This window comes from Sapajus apella, unplaced genomic scaffold (assembly GCF_009761245.1).
Source record: "Sapajus apella isolate SASKATOON/1434 unplaced genomic scaffold, GSC_monkey_1.0 scaffold102, whole genome shotgun sequence".
Taxonomy (NCBI): domain Eukaryota; kingdom Metazoa; phylum Chordata; class Mammalia; order Primates; family Cebidae; genus Sapajus; species Sapajus apella.
In genome coordinates, this window is record NW_022437042.1 from 1,817,415 (window position 1) to 1,824,356 (window position 6,942).

The window sequence follows — 6,942 nt, forward strand, 5'->3', positions numbered from 1 at the left end:
GTAAATCACTCCTCAGCAAAAGCAAAAGAATGGAAATCATAACAAACAGTCTCTCAGACCACAGTGCAATCAAGTTAGGACTCAGAATTGAGAAACTAACTCAGAACCACGCAGCTTCATGGAAACTTAACAACTGGCTCTTGAATGTTGACTGGATAAACAATGAAATGAACGCAGAAATAAAGATGTTCTTTGAAACCAACGAGAATGAAGACACAACATACCGGAATCTCTGGGACACATTTAAAGCAGTCTCTAGAGGAAAATATATAGCAATAAATGCCCACATGAGAAGCAAGGAAAGATCTAAAATCAACACCCTATCATCAAAATTGAAAGAGCTAGAGGAGCAAGATCAAAGAAACTCAAAACCTAGCAGAAGACAAGAAACAACTAAATCAGAGCAGAACTGAAAGAAATAGAGACACAAAAAAAACCCTTCAAAAAATCAATAAATCCAGGAGCTGGTTTTTTGAAAAGATCAACAAAATAGACAGACCACTAGCCAGGTTAATAAAAAAGAAAAGAGAGAATAATCAAATAGATGCAATAAAAAACGATAAAGGGGATATCACCAATGATTCCACAGAAATACAAACCATCATCAGAGATTATTACAAACAACTCTATGCACATAAACTAGTAAACCTGGAAGAAATGCATAAATTCCTGGACACTTGCATCCTCCCAAGCCTAAACCAGAAAGAAATCGAAACCCTGAATAGACCAATAACAAGGTCTGAAGTTGAGGCAGCAATTAAGGGCCTACCACCCAATAAAAGCCCAGGTCCAGACGAGTTCACAGCCGAATTCTACCAGAGGAGCTGGTACCATTCCTTCTGAAACTATTCCAAACAATTCAAAAAGAGGGAATCCTTCCCAGATCATTTTATGAGACTAACATCATCCTGATACCAAAACCCAGCAGAGACTCAACAAGAAAAGAAAACTTCAGGCCAATATCCATGATGAACAGAGATGCAAAAATCTTCAATAAAATACTGGCAAACCGATTGCAACAGCACATCAAAAAGCTTATCCACCATGATCAAGTAGGCTTCATCCCGGGGATGCAAGGCTGGTTCAACATACACAAGTCTATAAACATAATTCACACATAAACAGAACCAAAGACAAAAACCACATGATTATCTCACTTGATGCAGAGAAGGCCTTTGATAAAATTCAACAACTCTTTATGCTAAAAACCCTCAATAAACTAGGTATTGACAGAATCTCAAAATAATAAAAGCTATTTACGACAAACCCAGCTGATATCACACTGAATGGGCAAAAACTGGAAGCATTCCCTTTGAAATCTGGCAATAGACAAGGATGCCTTCTCTCACCACTCCTATTCAATATAGTATTGGAAGTTCTAGCCAGAGCAATCAGGCAAGAAAAAGAAATAAAGGGTATTCAAATAGGAAAGGAGGAAGTCAAATTGTCTCTATTTACAGACAACATGATTGTACATCTAGAAGACCCCATTGTTTCAGCCCAAAATCTCCTGAAACTGATAAGCAACTTCAGCAAAGTCTCAGGGTACAAAATCAATGTGCAAAAGTCACAAGCATTCCTATACACCAATAACAGACTTAAAGAGAGCCAAATCAAGAACAAACTTCCATTCACAATTGCTACAAATAGAATAAAATACCTAGGAATACAACCAACAAGGAGTGTAAAAGACCTCTTCAAGGAGAATTACCAACCACTGCTCAAGGAAATCAGAGATGACACAAACAGATGGAGAAACATTCCATGGTCATGGTTAGGAAGAATCAATATCGTGAAAATGGCCATACTGCCCAAAGTAATTTATAGATTCAAGGCTATACTCACCAAGCTACCAATGACCTTCTTCACAGAACTGGAAAAAAACACCTTAAACTTCATATGGAACCAAAAGAGAGCCCGCATAGCCAAGTCAATTCTAAGCAAAAAGAACAAAGCGGGAGGCATCACACTACCAGGCTTCAAACTATACTACAAGGCTACAGTAATCAAAACAGCATGGTACTGGTACCAAAACAGAGATATAGACCAATGGAACAGAACAGAGGCCTCAGAGGCAACACAACACATCTACAGCTATCTGATCTTTGACAAACCTGACAAAAACAAGCAATGGGAAAAAGAATCCCTGTTTAATAAATGGTGTTGGGAAAACTGGTTAGCCATGTGCAGAAACCAGAAACTGGACCCCTTCCTGACACCTTACACTAAAATTAACTCCAGATGGATTAAAGACATAAGTGTTTAACAAATGGTGTTAAACACAAGACATAACACCATAAAAACCCTAGAAGAAAACCTAGGCAAAGCCATTCAGGACACAGGCGTAGGCAAGGACTTCATGACCAAAACAGCAAAAGCATTGGCAACAAAAGCCAAAATAGACAAATGGGACCTAATCAAACTCTACGGCTTCTGCACAGCAAAAGAAATAGTCATTACAGTGAATCGGCAACCAACAGAATGGGAAAAAATTTTTGCAATCTACCCATCTGACAAAGGACTAATATCCAGAATCTACAAAGAACTAAAACAGATTTACAAGAAAAAAACAAACAAGCCCATTCAAACATGGGCAAAGGATATGAACAGACACTGTACAAAAGAAGACATACATGAGGCCAGCAAACATATGAAAAAATGCTCATCATCACTGGTCATTAGAGAAATGCAAATTAAAACTACATTGAGATACCATCTCATGCCAGTTAGAATGATGATCATTAAAAAATCTGGAGACAACAGATGCTGGAGAGGATGTGGAGAAACAGGAACACTTTTACACTGTGGGTGGGAGTGTAAATTAGTGCAACCATTGTGGAAGACAGTGTGGTGATACCTCAAGGACCTAGAAATAGAAATTCCATTTGACCCAGCAATCCCATTACTGGGTATATATCCAAAGGATTATAAATCGTTCTACTGTAAGGACACGTGCACACAAATGTTCATTGCAGCACTCTTTACAATAGCAAATACCTGGAACCAACCCAAATGTCCATCGATGATAGACTGGACAGGGAAAATGTGGCACATATACACCATGGAATACTATGCAGCCATCAAAAACAATGAGTTCGTGTCCTTTGTAGGGACATGGATGAACCTGGAAACCATCATTCTCAGCAAACTGACACAAGAACAGAAAATCAAACACCACATGTTCTCACTCATAGGTGGGTGTTGAACAATGAGAACACATTGGACACAGGGAGGGGAGCATCACACACTGGGGTCTGTCGGGAGGAAATAGGGGATGGACAGTGGCGGGTGGGAAGTTGGGGAGAGATAGCATGGGGAGAAATGCCAGATATAGGTGATGGGGAGGAAGGCAGCAAATCACCGTGCCATGTGTGTAACTATGCAACAATCTTGCATGTTCTTCACATGTACCCCCAAACCTAAAGTGCAATAAAAAAAGTGGGAGATTTCACATAAAAATCTGTATTTCCATCTTTTCTTGAAAAATCACATTGTAAGGCAATACTGAGCCCATATTCTCCTGTGTCAACAATTGGCCAGAGCTGAAAAGAAGCTGCCCCGTTAGACCAGACGTGTATTCTCTATGCATGCGGTGAGGTAGTGACATTCCTCTCCATTCCCTATTGCCTCCTTGACACCATAGCTGGGTATCAGGAGCCCTTTATCATTGCATTTGAACTGTTATTTTTCTTCCAGTAAAGAAGTTGAAATATTTCTCCTGTCCATGCCTAACAAAAATAAGAAGACAAAAATAAATATAAACTCTATATTTTAAGAAAAAAATGGGAAGAAGAGCATTTTTTACAGAAGTGAAGAATATTACTGTGTATTCATATGCAAAACAAATGTGTCTTTCCTGAAAATACAATCTGGCTTGTATCACTCATTTAAATAACCTGTCTGCCCTGACAGGCATCCGAGTTGCCACTTCTGCTTTAAATGAACAAATATTAGTCCTAGTGCCCTTTGCAGCTTAGAGGATAGTGCCTACTTAGATTCCAGAATTTTCTACTATTAGTTAAACAGATGCTGACTCAGGAAATCACATAATAAATCTTCATCCTTAGCTGGGCAGGGTAGCACCCACCTGTAGTCTCAGCTACTCAGGAAGCTGAGACAGGAGAATCCCTTGAGCCCAGGAGTTCGAGGCTTCAGTGAGCTATGAACGTTTCACTGCACTCCAGCCTGAACAACTGAGTGAGCCCATCTCTTAAAAGGAAAGAAGGGAAGGAGGGAGAGAAGAAAAGAGAAAGGAAAAGAAAGGAAGGGAAGGGAAGGGAAGAAAGGGGAAAGGAAAGGGGAAAGAAAAGGAAGAGAGAGAAAGAGAAAGGAGGGAGGGAGGAGGGGAGGAGGGGAGGAAGAGGGGAGGAAGGAAGGAGAAAATGAAGGAAGGAAGGAAGGAAGGAGGAAGGGAGGGAGGAGGGAGGGAGGGATGGAGGGAGGGAGGGAATAAAGAAAGAAAAACAAAAATAAAAGACCTCTTTAATTTTTTTTTCTTGCTTACCTTTCCTATGGTACCGATCCTTTTTATTCAAAATGCCCCAGTAGTGTAGACATATCTAATCCATGTTAGGAAATTCCACAAGGAATACACACACACACACACACACACACACACACACACACACACACCCTCTAGTTAATTTTATCTGCATAATAAACTCTCACCCTGAAGGTGGATTTTAGATGATGCTATGCTGCTCTTTGGTATCTTCCACAATAAGAGAGCGTGGAATACTAGACAAGCACTGATATACTCCTATACACTTTACATTTTGCCTAGAACTGTTTAATATATATATATTAAAAATATATATATATATCACTTTTCTATAATGTATTAGACAGTTTGTAACTCTCCCATTCACTCTCAAGTTGACTGAAAACAGAATTTGTATCCACTTCATCTTAATGTTCTTATGGCACATAGTACAGAGCCATGCCCTGAGCAGGTACTCAAACTATAGTGGATGGGTGGGTGGATGGATGAATGGATGGATGGGTAGGTGGATGGAGAATGGATAGATAGATGGATGAGAGAATGAATAGATATCTTTCATTGTCCATCACTGCTTAACCATTTTGTTCTTTTGCTTCATCATTTTTCCTTTAGGGACCTGTGGGTAGAGTTAAAAACATGGCTACAAAAGCAAGTGAAGATAGTAAAGAAAAATGAGTGTTTCACACTTACATGAGACATGAATATAGTTCCTTAGTTCAACACAGATACAGATATGTAAGACCATTCAGTCAGTGATGATCAAAGCCACCTGCTACTCTGAGACCTCCTTCATCCCATCAGACTGTTTCACCAGTAATTTGCCTCTTAGTTAGTTCAGCCTCATAATCAACTCCTGTGAACATTAGTCCTAAAAGGCACTGCCTAAAATACTGGGCTCTGTTTCTACCCAACCCGGGCCCAACAACTTACAATACAAAGGAGGATACAAATTTTGGAGAGAACATAATTTGATGGTATCTATATTCTCTCCTTTGATTACTTTGAGAGTAGACCGTGTTCCAATGTACTATAAAGTTTGCTAACACTAATTATGCTTTTTAATTTTTTATTTATTTTTATTTTTTGAGACAGGGTCTCACTTTGTTGCCCAGACTGGAGTGCAGTGGTGCAATCACAGCTCACTGCAGCCTCAACCTCCTGAGCTGAAGCCATCCTCCACCTTAGCCTCCCAAGTAGCTGGGACCACAAGTGCATTCTACCACCCCTGGCTATTCTTTTATTTTTTGTAGAGACAGGCTCTTACTATATTGCTCAGGCTGGTCATAAGCTCCTGGGTTCAAGCAACACTCCTGCCTCAGCCTGTCAAAGTGTTGGGATTACAGGTATGAGCCACCCTGCCCAGCATTGCTTATTTTTTAAAGATTACCTCTTCTACAGTCTTTTTTATTAAGAGCTAGTTCTGCCATGTATGGATAAAACCATAAGTGGTTACTAAGACTATACCTGTTTTTTTATATCATATTCCTTTTCCATCCATTCAAACAGTACTTGTTCCTATCCACCCAAACATTCATCCTAGATTTATCCTAGACCATAGACCATTATAGCCGGAAACAATTTTTACGATTGCCTAGTCCAACTTCCTCATTTTACAATGTGTTAGTTCTTTGTTGATGCTTTAACAAATTACCGCAAACTTAGTGGCTTAAAACAATACAAATTTATTTTCTTATAGTTCATAAGGCTAGATGTCCAAAATTACTCACACTGGGCTAAAGTCAAGGTGTTAGCAGTGCTGGGTCCTTCTGGAGTCTCTAGGAGGGAACCCTTCTCCTTGACTTTTTCAGCTTCTAATGATTACCTGTATTCCTTGGCTGGTGGCTCCTTTCTCTGTTTTCAAAACACATTACTCTGCCCTCTACTTCCATCATCACACTGCCTCCTCATCCTCCTATGAATCCTCTTGCCTCTTTTATAATGACCATTGTGATTATACTGGTCTCACTCAAATAATCCAGGCTGATCCCACCATATCAAGATGCTTAATTTAATCTACAATGTCCCTTTTACCATGTAAGGTAACAGTCATATCTTCCAAATATTAGGGCATGGACATATTGGAAAGGGGCGTTATTCAGCCTAACACAATAAATGAAAAGTTTGGGGTTCAGAAAAGGGTAGTGACTTGTCCTAGATTAAGTACTTAGGTCCTCTGACTTTCCAACTACCATTTATGACACAGCAAATTTTTATAGGGTTAAGCACTTTGTGTCTTCCAAGGTAACAATCAGCTAATCTGATAAACCATCTTGAAATGGCTAGAAAACGTTCAGAATCCACCTCCCTTTTCCAGAGAACATCTTTTTATTCTAGCATGGCCTTCCTGGGTTACTTTATGGTGAGAATGTCAGAGCAGGTCAAGAAGAGGGGGTCAGTGGGAGTGACACAGAGGGGAGGTGGGCCAGACTAGGGTTCTCAGG